Here is a 25,002-nt window from a genome sequence, read left to right on the forward strand (position 1 = left end):
TTTTATATCAAACAACTTTTATAATACTTATTTTTATTTTTATAATATTTTATAAATTTTAGGGAATACGACAAAAATATATTATAGATATTGAAGGGGGGGTCTATGGGAGGAGCGGTGGTACAAAAGGGGAACAAGAATGTGATTCAATTCTATTTAATTAAAATATGTGTTTAAATGTTAAAAAAAAAAAGTAGATTAGAAAGTAGTTACTAGGGGCTTCCAGAGAGAATTTTTTTTTTTAAAGATTTATTTATTTATTATATGTAAGTACACTGTAGCGGTCTTCAGACACACCAGACGAGGGCGTCAGATCTCATTATGGGTGGTTGTGAGCCACCATGTAGTTGCTGGGATTTGAACTCATGACCTTCCGAAGAGTAGTCGGTGCTCTTTCCCCGCTGAGCCATCTCACCAGCCCGAGAATTTTTTTAAATGGGTAAAGAGTTTCCAAACCAGGGGTGGGGTGTTTAGCAGGAGGAGAGGGGAGGGGGAGGGAACAGGGGTTTGTTTTATTTTATTTTATTTTTATTTTTTATTTTTTATTTTTGGAGGGGAACCTAGGAAAGGAGATATTGTAAATAAAGAAAACATCTAATAAAAAAAAAGTTTCCAAGATGAAAGACTACCCTACAACATACAATATACTTAATAATACTAAACTATATACTTGAAAGTAGTTAAGACTGAGCTGGCGAGATGGCTCAGCGGGTAAGAGCACTGACTGCTCTTCTGAAGGTCCTGAGTTTAAATACCAGCAATCACATCATGGCTCACAACCATCTGTAATGGAATCTGATGCCCTCTTCTGGTGTTTCTGAAGACAGTGACAGTGTACTTATATATAATAATAAATAAATCTTTGGGCTGGAGCAATCAGGGACTGAGCAAGCAGGGCCAACCAGAGCCAGCAGGACTGACTGGAGTGAGCGGGGTTGACCAGAGTGAGCAGAGATCCTAAAAATTCAATTCCCAACAACCACATGAAGGCTAACAATCACCTGTACAAGTAGTGTACTCACATACATAAAATAAATAAATAAAACAAGAAAGAAAGAAAGAAAGGAAGGAAGGAAGGAAGGAAGAATGAGAAGGAAAGAAGAAAGAAAGAAAAAAAGGAAGAAAGATAGTTAAGACTGAAGCTGTGGAATCCTGAGTTCCAGAGCAGCCTTGGCTAATGAGCCCTCATGTTAAAAAAGAAAAAGGAAGGAAAAACCTTAAGGCTGTAAAATGTTTATATTTAACATCAAAAAAATATCCATAACACAACACCAAGAGGCTAACAATCCAATGAAGATATCAATGATGGTAGCTTGCAGTTAACTAATGTACTGATACAAAGAGAAAATAAAAGAATTGACTGGCTGAAAATGTAGCCAGTCAGAAGTGTTTGCCTAGAATGCTTAATTTAGAATTTCTGCCTAGAATGCAGATACTACAAGCATGCAGGGGTCAACCATTCATCAAAATGTTGACCACCAGAGGATCAAACACTGGGTTTGATCCCAAGCACCACATAAAATTAGGTATGGTGGTGCATACCTGTAATCCCACAGCTAAGTATTAAGCTTGAGGCCAACCAGGATAATGAGACCCTAGCTAAACAAGTAATTAAGCCTTCAAAGGCCAGCAAAATGACTCAGCAGATAAATAAAGGCACTTGTCATACAAGCCTGGAGACCTGAGTTCAATACCCCCAAACCATATAAAGATAGAAGAAAATCTACGCCACAAAGTTGTCCTCTGATTTCTATACATGAACTGTGGCACATGTGCCCCCCCACACACACATATCATGTATACACACATGCATGAGCACACACACACACAGAGATATGCACATATATTATTAAATCTAATAAGAAGTTTTTAAAGAATTCAAGAAGCATTTGTAAATATAATGTGTATGGGCTAGAATAAGGAGAAAAAAAGGTATCAGGTATGGCACATGACTTCCAGACAGGAATACCATTTAATGAGTGTGGTAGCATGTATCTTTAATTCTCAGCACTCTCTGGAGGCAAAGGCAGGCAGATCTATGTAAGTTCAAGACCAACCCATGGTAAAGGAAGAAATTACATTTAATAAAATGAGGAAGATTTAGGAAGTTTTTGCTCTAATTATCTTAAGTTGAAGCTATCTGTGAAATATCCTAATGACATCAAGAACATTACTCAAGGTTATGGCAACTTATATTTTTAAAAGATGGCGGGGGCAAGGAGGGGTGGCTCAGAGGTTACTGACTGCTCTTCCAGAGGTCCAGAGTTCAAATCCTAGCAACCACATAGTGGCTCACAACCCATATGTAAGGAGATCCAATGACATCTTCTGGTATGTCTGAAGAAAGCAACAGTGTACTCACATATATTAAGTAAGTAAGTAAATAAAGAAATTGTTGGGCTGGTGAGATGACTCAGTGGGTAAGAGCACCAATTGCTCTTACGAAGGTCATGAGTTCAAATCCCAGCAACCACATGGTGGCTCACAACCATCCATAATGAGATCTGACGCCCTCTTCTGGTGCGTCTGAAGACAGCTACAGTGTACTTATAATAAATACATAATAAATAAATCTTTAAAAAAAAAAAAAGAAATTGTTGTGATATTGTCCCCATCCTAAGTACGTGCTATATAATTTAGACACCATTAGTGGTATATCCCTCTCATTGGCTACAACAAAAGTTAAGTGTTCCAATTTCCAAGCTGTCATTAAAAATGTACCATACAAAAATCTCATTCTTCGACTACAGGAATTTTTCAACATTTTACTGATAATTTCTTTTTCTCAGTTTTAATGGTATGATCAACACTTCTGTTATTTGGAAGTTGACTTTCCAGGCTGACATTTTATATCTTATCATTGGGTTCCTACTTCCTTTGTGAAAGGCCACTAACAACTTTCATCCTTTTATTGTTCTATCCTTATTATATGACAGTTTAATAGCTTTTTGTTGTTATTCTGGTTATATTCCTTTTTTCCTATTTGCTTCATTTTCTTATTTGTAAAGGTTGCCTCATATATCTGTTAGTCCTGCCTGTTTGCTCAAATATGAAAGGAAGCCCCTAAGAAGTTGTTAAATAGTTTCTCCCTTTGGATTAATAAGAGAAGCATCTTTTCTCTCCTGTCTTTAGGCAGGATCTCACTATGTAGTCCAAAATGGCCTTGAACTTGGCATCTTTCTTCCTCCAGATGCTAGGATTACTGGCAGGCATAATCACATCCTGGAATGCATTCTCTCAATTACTACTCAGATGCCAAAATACCAGGAGCAAAAAAGGAAAGTTTCTCAAAAAGGGTTACAGTATTGAGTACTTTTACTTAATCAGATTTTCTAGGATACTTGGTCTTCAATTATGTTTAATGCCTATCTTCTCTCCCAAAGATACATTTTAAGCTATTTGTAGAGATAAGTTTTAAGTCCTGCTGAGGAATTAAAGTAGGGAGTCACTCATCTGTATCAACTGACGAGAATATCTGAACTCAAGCTTTAAAAAAAAAAAAAAAAAAAAGCTTTATAGAGATTAATTCACACATCAGAAAACTTACCTATCTAAAATGCACAATAGGAACTGAAGAGATGTCTTGCTGGTTATGAGCACTTTTGTTATAAGAACTTGCTGTGTGATCCTGAGCATCACAACACCCATGTAATAAACTGAACATCCCACACTTGTTTATAATACAACTCTGACTTGCTTGCTTCCAGCCTAGATGAGAAAACAACCCCAGATTCAGGAAGAGACTTTGTCTCAAAAGGAATAGGAAGAAAATTATAGGAGAATATCCAACATCATCTTCTGGCCTCTATGCACAGTCATATATACACATGTAAATAAATGTTTTAAATAAATAAAAATAAAGTGTGTGGGCCAGATGGTGGTGGCTCACGCCTTTAATCCCAGCACTTGAGAGTAGGAGGCAGGTGGATTTCTGAGTTCGAGGACAGCCTGGGCTACAGAGTGAGTTCCAGGACAGTCAGGGCGATCCAGAGAAACCCTGTCTTGAAAAACAAAAAAAAATAAAAACTAAATAAAGTGTGTGATGATTTTAGTATAGTCAGAAAGCTATAGAAGCAGCATATTTAAATTTGTTGGAAGCATTATACAAACAGAATCATGTATTTTGTGGAGGGGGAGGTTTGAAAAACAGTTTTCAAAAAGGTCCACCTAAATTAAAACACATGCCAATATTGTAGCTTTTGTGACTTTTTTCTTAATTTTTATTTTAATTTATGTGTATATATGCATGTTTTGCCCTTCAATATGTCTGTATATCACTTGTATACTTATGGCCAGTGTTGGCCAGATGATGATGATGTTGGGCCCTCATAACTAGGGTAATGTTCTGAGATTCCATTTAGGTGCTGGAAACTGAAGCTGGAAGTGTACTTACTTAGTCTTGAACCATCTCTGCAACCCTGTGACTAGGTTCTTTCATAGTACAATGTTCTTAAAAATTCAACAATGTTACAACATGAATCAATATTTCATTACTTTCTAATGCTGAATAGTATTCCATAGTGTCATATTCATTTCACTAACTCATCAGGTGATGAGCATCTGAAATGATACAAAATGAGTATCTACATTTTGGTATTACTTTCAGCTGCTTTGTGAGGTGGTATATTTTAAAACCTTGGATAATTTTATTTTAATCGATATCACGGCAAAATCAGGACTCATGTAAATATCTTCTATTATATCCCCAAAGGGTTCCAGAAAGTATAATAAAATCAATACTTCCATTAGAGGAAATGTTATGTAAAATTTTTAAATTTTTATAAAACTTTTAAAATGGCACTTGTTTCCTGAGATGCAGTGTACTACTGACAACTAGGGTCCTCAAGTCTAGGTTGCAAAGCAAAAGCAGGAAGCAAGACCCTCCCATCCGGTACTGAGCAACTTTGCAGTAAAATCAGCCCTTAATACTGCTCTGTCCTTTGAGATAACATACCCTCTTAAACAAACAAACCACAGGGCTTTGAAAATAACCCAGGGGAAGAATAATTTTCAGGGAGTTTTTTAAAAAGTAATAGATGCACACAAGCCAGGCCATTGAAAGCTTGCCAGGTTAAATCTGACTTGTATTTACTTCATATGAATAAAGTGGGTATCTCCAAGTGTCCCCACTATTTCAAGATGACTGCTACTTACTCTGATGGCTAGTGCTATACTACTGGCTCTTCCTATTATGCGCACTTCTCTGACCTCTACCTCTACTACTTCAGTGGAAGTAACTACAGACAAACTGCTGTTGGCTGGCTGACCTCTCTGGGCTGTCCAACAATCTCTAACATAGGGGCTTACCTAAAAGCACTACCTCTAGTACATCTTCTTTTTCTTCTTTTTGAGAGATAGAACAAGCTTCCTGATGCAAGGGTAGGGTCAGAGAACATCTATCTGTGGGTGTCAGTTCCCTCCTCCTGCTATCTGCGTTCTAGGGAAGGAACCCAGGCCATCAGGCTTGTTGGCAAGCACTTTTACTGCTGAGCCATCTTGCCATTCCCTGAAAGCACAATCTCCTATAAAGAAGCACTGCTGTCTCTCCTGCTGACTTAGAGCCCACATTAACTCTCTCTCTCATTTCTTATAGATGTTGTAGAAAATACAGGGGTGTCTGTGCGTGCATGCGTGTACAACAATAGGTATGTAAAAATGCATTCACTGCTTGGAGCAGCTTCTTATACAGGTATGAATGTCAACTATGAAGAGGGAACAATTTCATTAGAAAATATAGGCCAAGTATTGAGGTACACATCTCTAAACTCAACATTTAAGAGTCCAGCAAGAAAAGGAATATAAGTTCAAGTCCAAACTAGGCTACATAGTAGTAAAAAATGAATACTGTGAGAAACACTCTTCAATCAGTTCCTGAAGCAGTCCTAGTGACACTCTGCTGACCCTGCAGGTCCTCTGCAAACTGTAATGGTGAGTGCTTGAGTGGGAGGAGGGTTCTAGCCAATCCTTCCTTTGAAGACAACAAAGTGTATCCATTAGAAGTGAGAAGTTACCAAATACAGTCTTTGAGCACTAGGACTCTGTTTCTCTGTTTTGCCTATGTATAAATACTGCAGCTCTTATAGACACTGTGAGAATCCTTGTTCCCAGCCAGTGTGCTCACCCAGGAACGCTTAAGTGATAAAACATCTACAAACTCTCAATGAATCCTAAAAGTGAGTTCTTTCTTTGGTATTTCAAAACCAAAATACTCCTAGACCTTAGAAGCCTTGGGTTTGCATAGCAAATACAACAAAACAAAAACATCAACTTGATCCAGCACTTTGAAACTCATCCATTCCCCATTTCCCCCTCACTATGTGAGTTTTACATCTGACCCCAAATGTAATAAGATCTTACTGCCAAGGCCTCTCAAGCAGCTAGGATTACAGGCAAGGACTATATCTTCTAACTTCCTTCCCCCAATTTGTTTTGTCTTGTTTCTTTTTGAGATTAAAAAAAAATCTCATTATGTAACCCAGGCTAACCCCAAACTCTGTCCTCCCAAATACATGAGGTTTCAGGTATATTCCACTGTCCTAAGCTCCTTTTCTTCTCCATTCTTGAAAGTGTATGAGCCTCTTGGGTTCTACACTTAGATGACAAAGCAAAGAGCAATAAGGACTTATTATATTAAATCATTCAGCTCTTCAAGATTATGTTTTTCCTAGGCTCTCTAGGTTTTACATTAAGATGATTTAATCAAGATGAAAGGGGGTATCTGGCTTACACAGAACCAAAACAAGCAAAAAACAAACAAACAAAAAACCTACTTCACTGAAGCATCTGAGGTACTTCTGAAGTATAGTGGGAATATGGAGAAGACCGTGCATAGCATGAAAACAGGAACTAAGTTGTGATAGCTGAATGAGAATGGTCTTCATAAGGCCATATAGTTTTGAGTGTTTGGTTACCACTCAGGAATTGTTTGAGAAGGATTAGGAGATGTGGACTTGTTAGAGGAACTGTGTCATTGGCGGAACAAAAGCCATTCCCAGTTAGTTCCCTCTCTGCCTGCAACCTGTGGATCAGAAAACTGGCCCTAAGAAGCTTATGCTTAGTCCCATCCACCCCACCTGGGAAGCGTCGTCTTACAAGAGGCCTTATACATGCTCTGTCTTTACCCACTGGTCAGTCATTAACTACCAGACAGCATTTACATACTGGCAGACACAACACCTTACCCCTCTAAAAACCAGGCTGTGCTATACCACCAAACCCCCTGGGGTATGCTTGCCTTCATATGATCAATGGAAAGTGGCAGACATCCCATACAAACTGCTAGATGTACCACATCAAGAGCAGTCAACAAGCCCACCTACCTACATCCTATCTGGTGCTGCATTCCCACCACCCCCTAAGCTCAGTCCTAAAGACATCTATAGACATTCTCAAGCTAATTAGAGCTGAAGAAACCACACAAAAACTATGCTAAAGTATCCACCTGAAACCAAAGCCAACAGAAAGTCTATCCAAACAAAAGTAGGAAACATTGCCAAGAATGTTTTAGTACGAAAGCCACTCTTGACAAAATTGGCAGAGACTACTAACCTACCAGATGCACAAAATACCAACATGGGGACACAAGAAACATAAAGAAATATGTTAACAAGACACTTCCAAAGGAACGCAAAAAACTTTTTTTAGAAAGTGCCAAAGAAAAGGAAATCAACAAACTGTCAAAAGATTTTACTGAGCGAAGAATTCAACAAATAAAAATCCTTTTTAAAAAATCAGGGCTAAGCCTAGCGGAGGTAGCGTATGCTTTTAATCCCAGCACTTGGGAGGCAGAGGCAGGCAGATTTCTGAGTTCAAGGCCAGCCTGGTCTACAGAATGAGTTCCAGGACAGCCAGGGCTATTCAGGAAAATACTGTCTTGGAAAAAAACAAACAAACAAACAAGCAAACAAACTCAGGGCTAAAAATACAGACACAGATGCTCACAGGGACCCCAATGGAAGAGTTAGGGGAAGGACTGAAGGAGCTGAAGGGGTTTACAACTCCACAGGAAGAACAACTGTATCAACCAACCAGACTCCCCAGAGCTCCCAGGGACTAAACCACCAACCAAAGAGTGCACATAGAAGGAACCATGGCTCAGGCTGCATAGGTAGCAAAGGACTGCCTCTGGTATCAGTGGGAGGGGAGGCCCTTGGTCCTGTGGAGGCTCGATGCCCTAGTGTAGGGGAATGCTAGAGCTCTGAGGCAGGAGTGGGTGGGTGGGTAAGCTCCCAAATAGAAGCAGGGGGGAGAGGAGATGGGATGGGGGTTTGCAGAGGGGAAACCAGGAAGGGGGATAATATTTAAAATGTAAATAAGTAAAATAACCATTAAAAAAACAGGGCTAGAGAATATAGCTCAGTGGCAGGACACTTACCTAGCATATCAGTAAGTAGTACCTCAAATTTTGGCATTGAAAACTCAATAAATAAAATACATTTGAGAGTTTCAATAGAAGAACCAATAGGAAGAATGCCTTACTTTGAAGATAGGTCTTTTGAAAATATCTAGTCAGACTTAAACCACAAACAAACAAAAGAAAGGAAGAAACAAAGACTTCCAGACTTAGAGACCATTAAGTAAGCAAGCATTCAGTTTGTGCTTAAAAGGATGAAAACATAGAAAATCTACTCAAAATAATAAAAATGTTATCACTGCTGTTGTTTTATTACTATTATTATTTTAAACTTTAAAAACAAAAAAACCTTCTCCAAAGCATTTAGTAGTCAAACTACCTAACATAGAGCCATGCTGGGGGATATAATTCAGTTAGCTCAGCAATAGGATGAAAATTAATTTGGTTAGCTCAACAACAGAGTATATGCTTAGTGGTTCAATCCCAGCACCAAACAAAGGACAACAGAGAAAATTCTCAAGAAATGAAGAAAAAGGTTCATCAGATAAAAGCTCTTGCTATGAAAATCAAACAATGTGATCAATCCCTGGAACCCACGTGTCTTAGTCAGGGTTTCTATTCCTGCACAAACATCATGACCAAGAAGCAAGCTGGGGAGGAATGGGTTTATTTAGCTTACTTCCACATTGCTGTTGATCACCAGAGGAAGTCAGGACTGGAACTCAACAGGTGAGTAAGCAGGAGCTGATGCAGAGGCCATGGGGGGATGTTCCTTACTGGCTTGCTTCTGGCTTGCTCAGCCTGCTCTCTTATAGAACCCAAGACTTCCAGTCCAGGGATGGCACCACCCACAAGGGGCAATTGAGAAAATACCCCACAGCTGGATCTCATGGAGGCACTTCCCCAACTGAAACTCCCTTCTCTGTGATAACTCCAGCCTGTGTCAAGTTGACACACAAAACCAGCCAGTACACCACGTAAAAGAACCAACTCCACAAACCATCCTCTGACCTTTCATATACACAGCAGCAAACAAACATACACACACACACACACACACACACACACACACACCAAACATACATATAACAATAATAATTTTTCATCAAAAAATAACAATGTGAGGGCTGGAGACACAGCACATTGGTAAAAGCACTTGTTACTCTGAAGGGCCCAAATTCAGTTCACAGTACTCAAATCCAGGGGCTCACCAATACCTTTAACTCCAGCTCCAAGGGTCCCAACACCTTCTTCTGGCCTCTGGGGAGAACCTGAACATACATGGCACTCACCCACAGACAAACACGTACACAGGAGTAAATAAAAAACAAGGGAAATTTTGAAGCTAGAGAAACAGGTTTGGTTCAAAGCACTCACATGACAGCTCCACCACTTGTCAACACCAGTTCCAGGAAATCCAATACCCTCTTCTGGCCTCCAGAGACAGCAAACACTCATAAACATAAAATTATATTTCAATAAAAATAAAAGCAGTGTTTATAGTGTCAACCTACATCAACAAAAACCGATTTCTGGAGCTAGAGCTATTTCAGCAGGTACGGCCACTTGCTGCTCTTGCAGAACACAGGTTTGGTTCCCAGCACCAACAATGTAGCTAGCTCACAATCATCCTTAACTCCAGTTCCGAAGATCTAACTCTTTCTTCTGACAATCACAGAACCAGGCACCTGGTGCACAGATATACTTGCAGGTCAAACACTCATACATGTAAAACAAATTTTTTAAAAAATTCAGGAAATTTCAAACAAGTATGCAATTTAAAGAACTAGCAAAGAACAAAACAACCCCAACTAGTAAAAGGAAAGAATAAAAAACAGAAACAACAAACAGATAGATACATGCCACAGATGTGATTGGAACTTAGAGTTACACAGCTCCATGGCAGAGAACTTACTTGTCTAGCAGACTTGAGGCCCTGAGTTTGTCTTCAAACACAGCAAATGATATTAACAAACATAGGATCACCTTTCTTGGCACATAAAGGTCTTGAAGTTGATAAATCTCTTTATGATTTAAAACAAGTCAAAAATTAAGGAAGGACAAAAGATATCAAAAGAACAGGGAACAAAAGCAAAAACTAACAAATGAGGCTGACTACATCAAAAAAAATAAAATAAAATTTCATTGTAACAAAGAAAACCACCAAAAATGAAAAACCCTACAAAATGGAAGAAAACAACGACAAACTATTCCCCTAACATAGTATTAATTCACATAAAACTCAAACATTTCAACTACAAATATTACAATTAAAAGTGGGCGGGCTGGAGAGAGGGCTCAGCAGTTAAGAGCACTGACTGCTCTTCCAGAGGTCCTATGTTCAATTCCCAGCAACCACATGGTGGCTCACAACCATCTGTAATGGAATCCGATGCCCTTTTCTGGTGTGTATGAAGACAGTTACAGTGTACTTACATACAAAAAAAAAAAAAAGTGGGCAAGTAGTTGGCTTGCAAGAACATGCCCACCCACAGTTCCAACACTTAAGAGGTTGAGGGGAAAATTTAATTCAAGGTCAGTCTGGGCTACAGAATGAAGCTTCATCTCAAAAATAAATATATAAACAAACCAATAAATAGGCAAATGTAAATACGTAATTCTCAGGAGGATTTACAAAAGCCAACACATGAAAAATACTCATAGTTCATCACTAGAGAAATGCAAATCAAAACCATGTGATTAAAAGAAAATAGGCCCAAATGAGGATGAGTTAAGGAATTAGTGATGGTAGTGTGGTAGTTACTTTTCTACTGCTGTGATCAAAGTAACTTACAAAAGGCTGTTGGCTTATGGTTCCAAAGAGGTAAGAATACATCACGGAAAAGAGACAAGGCAGTAAGTTGACAGGCATGGCGACAGGAACAGAAGCTACGATACTAATCACATCTTCAAAGGCAAACAAGAAGCAGAGGCAGTAAACTGGAAATGGGTGCTGCAAAAAGCCCACCCAGTGACATTCTTCCTCCAGCGAGGCTGTACACCTCCCCCAACAGCAGCACAGAGTAGGAGTCAAGCACTACACTATCTGGCCAATCAGGGACTTTAAATCATCACAGCAGGCATGCCAAGGACTGTATAATGCAGAGGATCCTGGGAAAACCAGAACTATAGTATAATCCCGCATACCCACTTCTAGGAATATATTTGAAGGGATTGAAATCAGCATGCTGAAGAAATACTCTGCACTTACATTTATGTATCTGTTTTAGTTATTAGGCTTTTGCTGCTATTCTGGTGTGTGTGTGTGTGTGTGTGTGTGTGTGTGTGTGTGTGTGTGTGTGTGTGTGTGTGTCTAAGACTGGTCTCACTGTGTAGCCCAGGTTGGCCTTGAAATCATTATACAAGACACAATCCCCCCAAAATTGTGCCCTTCTTACCTTCAACCTCCCTAGCACTGGGATTACAGGTCTGCTGACCACACTTCTTCACACCTTTATTGCACAATACTAACCCACAAAATCAATGTCCTATGTCTTATCAATAGGGAAAAATAGTAAATAGGCATAATGGAGTTGCCAAGGAGGTCAGAAGAGGGTGTCAGATCTTCAGGAACTAGAGGTACAGACAGTTGTGAATGGACTTGTTGGTTCTGGGAACTGAACCCAGGTCATCTGGAAGAGTAACCAGTGCTCTAAACCATAAAGTAAGCAGGGGGAATAAAACTACTCAGATATTAGTTGATTTAAAAATAAAAGGCAAGATTGGCAAGCCATAGAAAGAAAGCCCGTAGCAGCTTCCACAATTTCCACAATTTCCGCCTCTCCCAAGGAAATTTTTCCAATCCACTGTAATATGTTTCTGCAATAGAGCTGGAATGCTTTAAAGATGCCACACTGTGCCAAACTACTCTATTATTTGAGTTGATCTACACAACAACATGATTTAGTAATTGATTCAGAAACTGACTTGGAAATATGACAAAAATTTTGGAAGACTGATTAAACAAAAGAAAAAACATTTTAAGAAGCACCTACTCTTAAAAAATTTCCAAGCTAGGGACATAGCTCAGTGGGTAAAGTGCCTTCCTAGAAAGAACAAAGCCTTGAGTTCAAGATCAAGCACTGCACACACAAAGATGGCCCCACTTAAGGAAGTTGGAGGCAGAAGATCAGGTTCAATATTACCCTCAACTACAGAGTAAGTTCAAAACCAGCCTAAAACAAAATTTCCACACATTCTCACTGATATACTTTATTCAAATCATCTGAAGAAAAGCTGACATCACCCATACCATATTTATATACAATTTACAAATCACTAAAGATAATTTCAATAATAAATAAGAACCAAAGTTTTCAACAGAATTTTTGTTTGTTTTTGCTTTTCAAGATAGCATTTCTCTTGTTTGTCCTGGCTGTCTTGGAACTTGCTTTGTAGGCAAGACTGGCCTCACAAGAAATCACCTTGCTGCTCTGCTCCCAGGCAGTAGGACTAAAGACGTGCACCACTACACCAGGTTCAACAGACTTTTGTTGTTGGTGTTTTTTTTTTATTTGTTTGTTTTTGGGAGGTTTTTTTGGTTTTTTGTTTTGGTTTTGGTTTTGGTTTCGTTTGATTTTTCGAGACAGGGTTTCTCTGTGTAGCCCTGGCTGTCCTGAAACTCACTCTGTAGAGCAGGCTGATCTTGAACTCAGAAATCCACCTGCCTCTGCCTCCCAAGTACGGGGATTAAAGGCATACACCACCACTGCCCCGCTCAACAGATTTTTTAACTTGTAATTTTGTTTTAAGATAAGACTGTACTGTTGGAGGCCAGCCTGGTCTACAGAGTGAGTTCCAGGACAGCCAGGGCTACTCAGAGAAACCCTGTCTCGGAAAAAAAAGGAAAAAAAGAAAAAAAAAAAAAGACTGTACTACGTACCCCAGGTTAACTTCAAACCTGCAATTCTCCTGCCTCAGTCTGAGTTCTAGGATTTGGCAGTTTATTTAAACAAATAAAAAAAAACCAAGCCATACTAACCAACCAAAAGATAAATGAAGAAAAAAAAAAAAGCTTCTAATCTTTTCCAGATCAAAAAAGGAAGCACTCAGTGAGGCCTGGTGAGTACACCCTTCAATCCCCGTGCCTGGGAGGCAGAGACGGGAGGATGTTTTGTGAATCTGAGACCAGCCTGGTCTACCTAGTAAGTTTCAGCTCAACCAGGGCTGTACAGTGAGAACTTTTAACACACACACACAAAAGGGGAAGGGGTTAGAAGACTTAGAAAAACTTTACCAGGCAGTTTTCTGCTGTCTTGCACCACTGAACTCATTATAGGCAACCCAACACTGCTTTTATTAACTTTAAAGTTAAAAAAAAAATAAAAAGCTCTAACTCTACAAAAAGGAAAGTGATTTTTACAATGTGTTTAACACGAGCAGACTGAAAAGCTGATTCTTGACAAAATGTAAAAGTGTTACTGTTTTAACACCCAGTCAAGAACATTTAGTTAGCTTATTACATTGAGTTACATGATAAGCCCTCCAAGCTTCCACCAAACCATTACAATATCCCCCAGAGAGTCATTCTTTTTACCAAATAAGTCAAAGAAAATAAATTCTAACAGTAAAACCTGAAAGGCAGCCATCCATTGTCTTTTCCCTTAGGTCCTGAAAGGCAGCCATCCATTGTCTTTTCCCTTAGGTGCTGAGGATCCAACCTTTCTCTGTCCACCATAGAGCTACATCCTTAGCACCATCATATACTTCTTAGGGAGCTACAGGACTCAACTACAAAGACAATTTATTTGGTTAATGCTACTAATACATAGAATCTGAAAAATACAAAATAAAAGGTCATATGCCAGGAATCCCAGCTATTCAGGAGGCTGAATCAGGAGATGGAAGATCACATTAGAACATAATTTGGGGGCAGTGGTTGCACACGCCTTTAATCCCAGCACTTGGGAGGCAGAGGCAGGTGGATTTCTGAGTTCAAGGCCAGCCTGGTCTACAGAGTGGGTTCCAGGACAGCCAGGACTATACAAAGAAACCCTGTCTTGAAAACAAACAAACAAAAAAACCACACATACACACAAAAAAGGCTAGATTCCAGGGTTTCAACAATGTTCCATGATATCATGACATCAATCCATATAACATTAAAAAGCAAGGGAAAGGAAAAAGTCAGCTGGGGAAAAAGGATGTTTAAGAAAAAAGCACAGCAATAAATACATATGCAAATGCCATCACAAAACCCATCACTTTGTACGCTAACTTGAAAAGAAAGGAGGCGGGGGCAAAAAAAAGACTCAGTTTAACATAAGTAACAGTAATGTTTGACAACCTTTACTCAAAAAACAAAATTAAATTTCTGGGGGTTGGAAAGATGGCTCCGGTTAAATGTAAGTACGGTTCTTGCAAAAGACCCAAGGTTGATTCCCAGCAACTGTATCAGGAGGCTCATAGCTACCTGAAAGTCCAGTTTCACCAAATCTGACACTTTCTTCTGGCATCCCTTTTCAGGTACCTGCCTCTTGTGCATATACCATGCCCTCAACATACATACACACACTTTTTAAAAATATTTAGCTACATGTAAAAAACGTAACTCTGGCTAGGTGTTGAGATACCTCTGCAGGTAAAGGTACCTGCTACCAGGCCTTAAAAACCTGAGTTCACTTCATGGGACCTATGTGATGGACAGAGAACTGACACCTCACAAGCAGTCCTGACTGGTTGTGGGCCATAAACACATTGCCCACCCCATCCCACCCCCATACATACACTCAGACAAAAGTAAACAGAAATGTAATAACCAATCTTAAAAAAAAAAAATAGAACTTTAGACTGATGATATGCCTCAGTGGTTTATGAGAAGCCATGGGTCTGACCCCAAAACTGAGGGAAAGCAAAAGAGACAGGAGAGGGAAAGAGAATAGAGGGGTGGGGAACGAAGGAAGAAGGAAGAAGGAAAGCTCAACAAACTTTTGCTTTGCTACTTAGTAATTTGCAGAGAATTTTTTCTGCATTAGGATAGATGGCTCAGTGGTTAAGAATTCTTGCAGAGGAGCTCTGTTCTGTTCCCAGAACCCACACCACATGTCATGCTTATATGTAGGCAAAACACGCAAAATACATAAAATAAAAATAAACCCTTGAAAGACTGAAATCTAGACGAAAGATATTACTAGTGTCTAACAGTGAAAAATATGTTCAAAGTATTATTTTAAGATCAGCACGGGCAGAACACATTTGAGAACCTCCAGGCAGAAAATCCAGTTAGAGCTAGTGAGCAGTTCAGAAACAGAAATTAAAAACAATATATAAAAATACAAAGGTAAGCCAGGCAGTGGTGGCACATGCCTTTAATCCCAGCACTTGGGAGGCAGAAGCAGGATTTCTGGATTCGAGGTCAGCCTGGTCGACAGCATGGGTTCCAGGACAGCCAGGGCTATACAGATAAACCCTGTCTCAAAAAACCAAAAAAAAACCAAAACAAAACAAAACAAAACAAAAGATTTTTTTTTTTTTTTTTTAAGAAAACGACTACAATGTTAAAGTTTCGGTTTATGTCTGGGTTACTGAAAGCATGTTAAGTAATGTATCACCAATGAAAGACTGCACATGGCAACAGTGGTAAAGGGAAGACTTTCAAGTTCTATTTCCCAGATAGGTTAAAGTGAGAATTATCTGGGCCTGTCAAATTGTCTTCAAACTGTTGGATTTATTAAATGTTCAGTTCAAGTTTCCTCCATTTTTACTTAACAATGAAATAATCATTTGATTTTCTGACGTTGAAAACCATGCATTCTTTCATATTACCAGGGTTAATTCATTTTTTTTAAGTTTTTCTGAGAAGGAATTTATTTACAGCAATAATCACATCAAGCCTTGAACTCTAGAACAAAGTTCTCAAACTATGAAAATCAGCAACATAAACTATCACTCAGTGTTTAATAAAGCAATACATTAACATGTCAACTCATGTACATGGATCTGTAGGGCTTGGAAAACCTAAACAAAAAATGCTTGATAGGGAGGCAAGTCTTTTCAAACTTAATGCTCATACATACACCTGAGACATCAACGCAATGCACACTTAAGTTATTCTAGCCAATTCCCACAGACGTTTTTCCCAGAGAAAGCACCAAATGTGGCCACGATGAAAAAAGCACTAATCAACCAACGCATATGCTCCGACTTACTATCAACGATGTGAATAGAATGTCTATTTAAAAACAAGACTGAAAACCATCAATCAAAACTTTCTTCTTGGACTACTTCTCTGTTCGTGTGGTGACGTCGCTAGAGGCTGAAAGCACACAACTGATTCCAGGTGCTGAAGAAATCTTGGAGGCTGATTGATCATCATCAAGCTACCAAAGTGTTCATTTTGAAAATGAACACTTCTTGCAACACTTGACCCGTGGTTTTTTTTTTTTTTTTTTGGCTGAGCCCGGGATTCTCACTGCTCCCCACCCAAGATGGGATCAGGAAGTTTTCTTCATCTCGTTCTTTCCTAACTCCTATGGATTCTTACCTAACTAAGGGGCAGTATTTTCTCTGGGTGACTTCAGCTCGGCTCGACAATAACCGAGCGGCGATGTTACGGTCCTCAACCCTGAACAAAAAAAAAAAAAAAAAAAAGCTTCCTTCCAACCCAGCTGTTAACACTGAACCGAACTACCACGGAGACCCGTGCGAGAAACAGTACGAAACCAACCCAGCCGACTGTTGTTCCTGGACCTACCCCACCGCAACTGCCCCGGGACACCCACATCTCTCCTGCTCCGGAACGGGAGGGAGGGCGCGCCCCGAGGCTTCCTCAGGCTGGCGGCTGGAGGTGAGAGCGCCCTTCCTGCCAGCCGCGTCCCTACCGTCCCGGCCTCGGACACCAACATAAACCCCGACAGGGCTTCCTGGGGAGAACCGCCCAGGCGGCATGCCGCACACTTGCCTGCCCGCCTCCCCGAGCGGCGCTAGCAGCTCAGGCCAGAGGCCGCGGGGTCACCGGGCTGCACCGGGGACACCCGAGCTCCGCCGAGCCGCCTCCCCGCCCCCTCCGCTCCGCTCGGCCGCCAGCAGACGGCGCCCCCGGGCTGACTTCGCCGTGGAAGAGGAAGCGACCAGAGACTAGCAGGCAGAGCGGACGGACCGGGAGACCGGAAGGACTGTGCGTGTGTCCGCACGCGGGCGAGGCCGTCTCACCTTCCCTCCGCCGAGCCCGCGGCTCCAGTCACCCGAGGACCGCACCGGGACGCCACCGCGGCTGCACGGATGCCGTTACCGCACGAGGCCTGCGCTGCGCCGCCGCGTAGCTCTCAGGGAGGGGCGGGGCGCGCGCGACCGGTGGGCGGGCCGTTGCGGGCAGGAAACCCGCTCCACGCCCAATCTAATAGGCTCCATCGCCTCCAGAGCCCGCCCCCGACGCTTCAGCGGAATGCGCCGCTCCGGGATTGGGCGAGCGGGCTTGTCCATCCAGCGCGGCGCTGAGTGTTCTGTGAGCTGAGACTGCGCGGCCTTCGACAGTAGGTGAGGAGCGCTGGGCCCCACCGCCCCGTTCTCCCTTAGTTTCCTCATCAGTGGCTGGTTACTTTCCGCCTCTCCCAGTGCTACTGAAACCTGTCATTGTAATCGCTCATTAATGTCGAACAGCGGTTCCCGAGTTCAACCCAACCTACAATGGTTCCTGCATCTGAAAGGGCCGACCAGCTACAGATCTTAGGGACAGGGAGCGACAAAGAAAATCAAGCCTCGGAGAAAAATGTAAGATGCTTGCTCATGAAAGCCACAACCAAAATAAGCTTTGTGAGCAACTTCCGAGGGCCCCGGCGCGTGGGTAGCCTTCAACTCTCGGCTCCCAGTCCTGTGGAAAGGACAGTTACCTTTGCCCTTGGGCTAAGCACCGCCGTGGTACAGTCCCAGCCACCTGCCAAGGCATCAGTAAATCGGTTCTCCTTCCTGACTAGCCCTACAGCCACCCATAACCTGCCTCACTATTTCCCAACCACCTTTGTTGCTTAGTGTAGGTGTGGCACCTACAAGGAACACTCTAGGTTAGGTAATTTTATTGAAACATGAGTTTTTTGCCTCCAGCGTAGCTGCACCCATATACCTAGATTGCAAAGTCTATTAAATGAGGAACTGTTTCAGTGTTCACCCACGCCTACTCCGTGCCTAGCAGATCATCGTCAATAATCGAGGAATTAATGCATCTTCCTTCCACCTTTTAAAAAGTCATTTTTATTTTTTGTGTGTTCGAGTGTTTGGTGTACATGTATACTTATGCATCGTGGACCTGCTGCCCCTAGAGGCCAAAAAAGGGTATAGGATCCTCTGGAACTGGAGTTACAGATGGTTTTGAACCACCCCGTGGGTGCTGGGAATCAAACTCAGGTCCCTTGGAAGAGCAGCGCTCTTAATCACTGAACCTCCAGCCCCTTCCTTTCACTATAATACAGGCTCTACCTGTAAATCCTAAAAAATTATTTTCTGCTTTCAACTTAATTGCATGTTAATAAATATATGGGTGACCTGCCCTAGGTAAAATGCAAATTACCTGTAGCCCCCTTTTATCCTAAGTTTAGTTGAGAAAAGTAGACCATAAAACTAGGCAAAGGATACTCTGCCTATATTCTATTGTTAGCATCAAAAATAAGTACTGCAAATTATATATTAAAAACATCCATTCCGAAGAGAAGAGAATGGTACATGCCTTTAATCCCAGCACTCACTCGGGAGGCAGAAGCAGCTGGACCGAGGCCAGCCTTATATAAAGAGTGAGTTCCAGGACAGCCAGGGCTACACAGAGGAACCCTGTCGAAAAACAAAAACACAAAAACAAAGAAAAAAAACCTATAGTCTACTACACCTACAGAGACAGGTTCAAGTTCTGCAAGTTCAAGGCCAGCCTGGTTTATGTAGCAAATTCCAGGACAGTCGAGGCTACATAGAGAGATTCTATCTCAAAAGCAAAAAACATACAGGCAGCTCACTCCCCCGTTAACTCCAAAGGAGGATATTTGAGATAATAAAGCAAGGAAATAGAAACCCTCCATAAATTTTTTTAAATTTATTTATTTTATGTGTATGAGAACACTGTAGTTGTACAGATGGCCAAGAGCCATCATGTGTATGGCTGCTGAGAATTGAATTCAGGACCTCTGCCGGCCTACTCGCTCTGTCCCCATTTGCTCCAGCCCCAACTAGCTCCAGTGTAATTCACTGTAGCTGTCTTCAGACACACCAGAAGAGGGCATCAGATTTCATTGTGGGTGGTTGTGAGCCACCATGTGGTTGCTGGGATCCGAACTCAGGACCTTCAGAAGAGCAGTCAGTGCTCTTACCCGCTGAGCCATCTCTCCAGCCCCGAACCCTCCATATCTTAAGACCTTTCCCAGGAAACTATGGACAGATTCTGTAGTTAGAATGGCCTAGTTTAGTGACCCTATCATACAGGAATGTTTAGGAGGAAGAAAATCCTACCTATCAGTTATCATGAAGTTATCACAGACTTGATAGGGAAGTGTAAAAATTAATGGGCCCTACTAAATAAATTTAACTTCTGGATTTAGTATGGTTATGCTGTTATAGGAAAGAGTCTACTTTGTATGGTAGGTGCTAAAATAGGCACTGCAGATCTTGAGTCCACACCAGTGTCAGATATTGAAATTTAAACCAACCTGTATTATTTCTATGCTAAACACATGAACAGTTGTATTTAGGGACAGGTGGGTGGGCATTAAGCCACAATGAGGGGAAATGTGTAGTAAGACTATTTGGGCAAAAAGAAGGGTCTGGGAGGGAGTTTCCTCATATAAAGACATTAAGCAATTGTAGTATGTTGATGGAGCAGACAGTGGCTAGATTTGAAGCAATGGGTTAGGAAAGCTCAGGTCCTTAGAGTTTATCCCACAGGAAATGAGAAGTCGCTAAAGAGTTGTTTGTTTGTCAGTACTTTTTCAGTAGATCATTCTGATGTTTTCTAACTTTTGTTTCTGCTGAGAAGCAAGTTGCAATTCTTTAAAAAAACAAAAAACAAAAATCAACTTCCTTTTATCCATGTTGGATGTTTTGCTTACATGCAGTTCCCTCAGAGACCAGAAGAGGGTACCAAATTCCAGAACTGAAATAGCAGACAGTTGTTAACTGCATGTGGGTGCTAGGAACCCAACCTGGGTCCTCTGAAATAGCAACAAGTGCACTTGATGGAGGAATCATCTCTCCAACCCTATATTGTAGTCTTTGAAATGTTTTATTTATTAATATTTATTTGTTTGGTATGTGTGTATGCGTGTGCATGTGCATGTTCCAAGGATACAGCTTGGGTTGTCTGGATTGGTGACAGAGCCCTTACCCAGTGAGCCATCTCTCTGGCCCTGTAGCTCTTGTCATTGCTGTTCTTTGCATTTGTCTTTTTGCTCTGGTTATTTTTAAGATTCTACAACTTATCTTCATCAGCAAAAATCCATCACTGAGTTGTACTGTTTTTTGATGTCCTTTTCTATTTATCCTACTGGATGTTCATCTAGTTCTCCAGATGTCCGAGTTGCTGGTGTTTAATTTCTGTCCTGAATCAAATTTGAAAACATTCTGATTAATATTTCTTCAAAATGTTCTGTTTTATTTTCTCTCCTCTTCTAAAGACCACAGTGACAGGAGCTGAACTATGACCCTGAAGGGACATTGTACAGCATTAAAAAAAGGCTAAAACTGTAGGCATAATGTTTTTACACACTGTGTTATTCAAATGCTGATTTCTCTGCCCTCATATCTTGTTTCAATCCAGACACAGCATTGTACCAAGAATCTTCTGTCTCAGGTTTGTGTAAACAGTTCTTATTCTGTGCCTTGTCAATAAATGCTGACCACCCAATGGCTGGGCAGACTAGAGAATCCCACCCACCAGTCAGAGGAAGGAGAGAAGGAGATTCAGATCACCAGTGGGTTGGAGAAATTGGAGCCATGGAGAAGGGGTCTGAAGAGCTGGGTCAATATCATGGGATGGGGCTGGGAGGTGGCCACATTAGCATAAAGTTTAAGATAGATCATTTAGCTATGGATAATGAGGTATAGTTTTAAATGAATCTTGATTTCTCTGTGAAGTTATTAGGGACTAGCGTAAGGTAAATAAATACAGCCACTGAATTAATTCACTGCCACATTTATATTAAAGAAACTTCATTTACATTAAGACATAGAAAAGGGAGAACAGGGTAGACTATACTGTTGTCTAATCATATTTTGACATAAGGGATTGAGCAAGGGAGTTTCCATTGATCAGGATTGGAGTTGGACCCTGGGCCTGGGAACATGAACTTGTTTGACCCTGCCAACAAGATGCAGAAGTTGTCCTTGAGAAGTCTGTACTCAGGCAACTGTTTCCTTATAGCAGAAGCTGGTCAGCTATTGGGAATCCTCAGCTCCCCTAAGGCCTGGGACCTAGAATTTAATTTCTCCCTATAATTGAATGGAGTCTGAAAATGAAAAGGTTATACTTAAAATAAATTTCTTTTGCTTGTTCCCAACAATGTCTATGCACATTCACAACAGGTTGCACCCAAGATTTCATGTGTGCTGCCCAGGATCTTGCTAAATTTCCCAAGATGGCCTCAAATTTAGGAGCATCCTGCCTCAGCTTTCTAAGACACTAAGATTTCAGGCTTATACCTCAATGTCCGGCACAGTTTGCATAATGTCTATTGATAACTGATGTCCAGGAATCCCTGATAATCTAAGTGCCAACATTTCCCGAAGCTGGCCACTTTAGGAATGGCTTTGGATTTGTCTAGAGATGATTTAGAAACATTTTACTCAGAAAAACAGAAATCACAAGATGTCACAATGGAGGAGCCTTAGGATTATGTGTTAATTGGCTAAAAATCTGATGCCAGGTTTGGTGGCTGATGCCTGTCATCCCATCACTGGGAAAGCTGACACAGGAAGGATCACCCCAAGTGCAAAGCCAGCATGGGCATAGAGTGAGACACTGTGTCAAAGGGTCACAAAATAAATAATAAAATAAAATGCAGGGAGGGGCCAGAGATGACACTGAGGTAACCCGAAGGAAATTGCTTTGTGGATCAGCAACCACCCCTCGGGCTTAGTGAAAAGGGAGATCAAGTTTGACTATCGGACTTTGAGCAGAGAGGCATGACCGGCTGGGATATAGCTCAGACCTCCAGGAGGAGGCTCTCCAGTTGGCTCTTCTGCTGCTCAGGGAATGATGTGTGGGCATGGGTTAGAGGATGGAATAATGCCAAAAGTAATGTAAGGATAAAACTAAGTCCTGCTGATTGTTGCAGCAAGTGATAAGGCAAATGGAAAGAGGGGGACCCTCTCCTGCCATCTGCTCTCCCTCTGTTGGCTTGCTTGCTTTGTCAATTATGTATGAATGTATTATGTATGTATGTATGTATGCATGTATGTATGTATATGTTTGTTTGTTTATTTGCAGTACTGGGTGTTAAACAAGGTCCTCAGTTTTTGCCTTCTAATCTCCTAACTTGTTTGCTTTTATTTATTTATTTATTTATTCATTTATTTATTTGCAATACTGGGATTGAACCTAAAGCAGCTTGCTGCATAGTATGTAAGTGCTCTGCTGTTGAGCTGTATCCCCAGTAGACCTTCTCCTTCTTGAAAACAGGTCCAAGTAAGTTGCCAAAGCTAACCCTGAACTTTGTGATCCACCTGCCACAGCCTCCCACGTAGCTAGAAATACAGTCCTGTGCCATCAGACTTAGCCCCTCTGTCATGTCCTTTGTAGGCAGATGTGGAGAGCCACTTTGAGCCGTGCCCCGAGATGGAGCTGGCTTCCGCCATCCCGAGAGAGCAAGCGGTCTCGTAAACAAAGCCCTTATTTGGCTATGCTCGCTGCCCTTGGTTGCTTCCGCATTTGATGACCTATCCGCTTTTGCCATGTGGCCCATTGGGATTGGCTAAGCTTGGGAGTGCTTAATGGCCGAGGGCGTTGCCCTTGGTGCTGAAGACTGTTAAAGGTTCCTGAATAAACTGCTAAAAGAAGAGCTCGTGGGTCGTGTCTTTCTTGCTGGTCAAGGCAGATGCGATAAGTGGAGGCCCAAACGGGGAACTCACTCCTCTTTCACTCGAGGAGACTCAGACCTTTTTGCAGTCAGGGCAGCCGGTTGGTAAGTTCACAGGTAAGTTGGGGCAATAAGGACCTCAGAAGTAGAGGCAATAAGGACCTCGGAAGTTGGGGCAATAAGGACCTCGGAAGTAGAGGCTATAAGGACTCCGAGAAGGAGCGATAAAGTTTCGCAGAGTAACAAAACAAAAGTAAAACAAAAGTGAAGATGGGCGCCTCGCAATCGCACCCAATTTTTCTGGCTCTTCAAGAGCTGTTATTGTCAAAAAATTTAGAAATTAAGAAGAGCACACCGGAGAGGTTCCTTAGTGAGTATGACACTGCTGCCCCTTGGTTCACAGTGTCTGGGAACCTCACCCTTTCATGCTGGGATAAGCTAGGGAAGGATCTAGATTTCTCCTGGGACCAGGGTATTTTAAAAGCAGGGGTAAGATCTGTGTGGAAACTCGTTAGGAGGTGTTTAGAGGATCAGCGCTGTTATAAGGCCATGGAAGAGGGGAAAGCCGCATTAGTGCAGCTGAAGGAAGAGCGATCTGTGAAGTCAGAGAAGGGAGCTTCAGATACCGAGTGGTCCGATAAAGATGAGGAATTACAGGTTTTGATTGAGAAGATTGAGAGAAGCTCTATTAAAGAGAAGCGCAGGAAGAAGGGCCCTGTCCAACAAGGGCTACTGCTCTTGTCATCTTTGCCAGCCTCCTGGCCCATAATTGTAATTGATATTAAGAATTGTTTTTTCTCCATTCCATTATGTCAACAAGATAGTGAAAGATTTGCCTTTACGGTTCCTTCTTGTAATCATAAGGAGCCAGATCAAAGGTACGAGTGGGTAGTTTTACCTCAAGGAATGGCCAATAGTCCCACCATGTGTCAACTATTTGTGGGTGAGGCTCTTGCCCTGTTAAGGCAGGAATATCCAGGTGTGAGATACGTTCATTATATGGATGACATCTTGCTAGCTGCCAAATCTGAGGAGAACTTAAATAGGGCTTATATAGAGTTAATAAAATTATTAAAGAAAAGAGGATTATTTGTAGCACCCGAGAAAGTTCAGAAAGATGAAGTTGTTAATTATTTTGGTGCTAAAGTTCAAAGTACGCAAATTATTCCTCAAAAAGTAGAATTAAGAAAGGATAAATTGAGAACATTGAATGATTTTCAAAAGTTGTTAGGGGATATTAATTGGGTACGTTGTTATTTAAAATTGCCCAATTTGATTTGAAGCCTTTGTATAATATTTCGGTAGGGGATTCTGCCCTTGATTCTTCCAGATTGTTAACTGAAGATGCCAGAAAAGCCTTACAAAAGGTTGAAGAGAGATTACAGAGTGCCTTTTTGAAGAGATGGGATGAGAATCAGTCCATTTTGTTGTGTATTCTTCCTACCTATTATCAGCCCATGGGAATTTTGTGGCAGGATATATGGATATATCCAAAAGTGTCTCCTGCAAAATCTATTGAGCATTATCCTACTGTAGCTGCAAGTTTGGCACAGACCGGAGTACAGCAATGTTTACAGTTTTTTGGGGTATCCCTAACTACTATTATTGTCCCATATTCTGTTCATCAGGTTAAAGTTTTGTGTGGTACCATTGATGATTGGG

The 25,002-nt window shown here is 41.3% G+C and overlaps 1 protein-coding gene and 1 long non-coding RNA gene across 3 annotated transcripts in view; one reads left to right on the forward strand and one right to left on the reverse strand.

The window, feature by feature from the left end:
* Nck1 (NCK adaptor protein 1) overlaps positions 1–17,638 on the reverse strand; it is a 54,745-nt gene extending 37,107 nt beyond the window's left edge. Inside the window, exon 1 of one of the 2 annotated variants that reach the window (XM_031343221.1) lies at positions 17,504–17,638. The gene's annotated coding sequence lies outside the window, so the exon portion shown is untranslated. Of the gene's footprint in view, positions 1–16,835; positions 16,898–17,503 lie in introns of those variants that run through there. The other variant, XM_031343222.1, reaches the window with a different exon arrangement.
* Positions 17,639–17,715: 77 nt separating this feature from the next.
* Positions 17,716–18,850, forward strand: LOC116072031. The gene is made up of 2 exons (XR_004111288.1): positions 17,716–17,827; positions 17,951–18,850. It is a non-coding gene; the product is annotated as an uncharacterized LOC116072031 (long non-coding RNA).
* The last annotated feature ends 6,152 nt before the right edge of the window (positions 18,851–25,002 follow it).

This window comes from Mastomys coucha, unplaced genomic scaffold (genome assembly GCF_008632895.1).
Source record: "Mastomys coucha isolate ucsf_1 unplaced genomic scaffold, UCSF_Mcou_1 pScaffold23, whole genome shotgun sequence".
Lineage (NCBI taxonomy): Eukaryota > Metazoa > Chordata > Mammalia > Rodentia > Muridae > Mastomys > Mastomys coucha.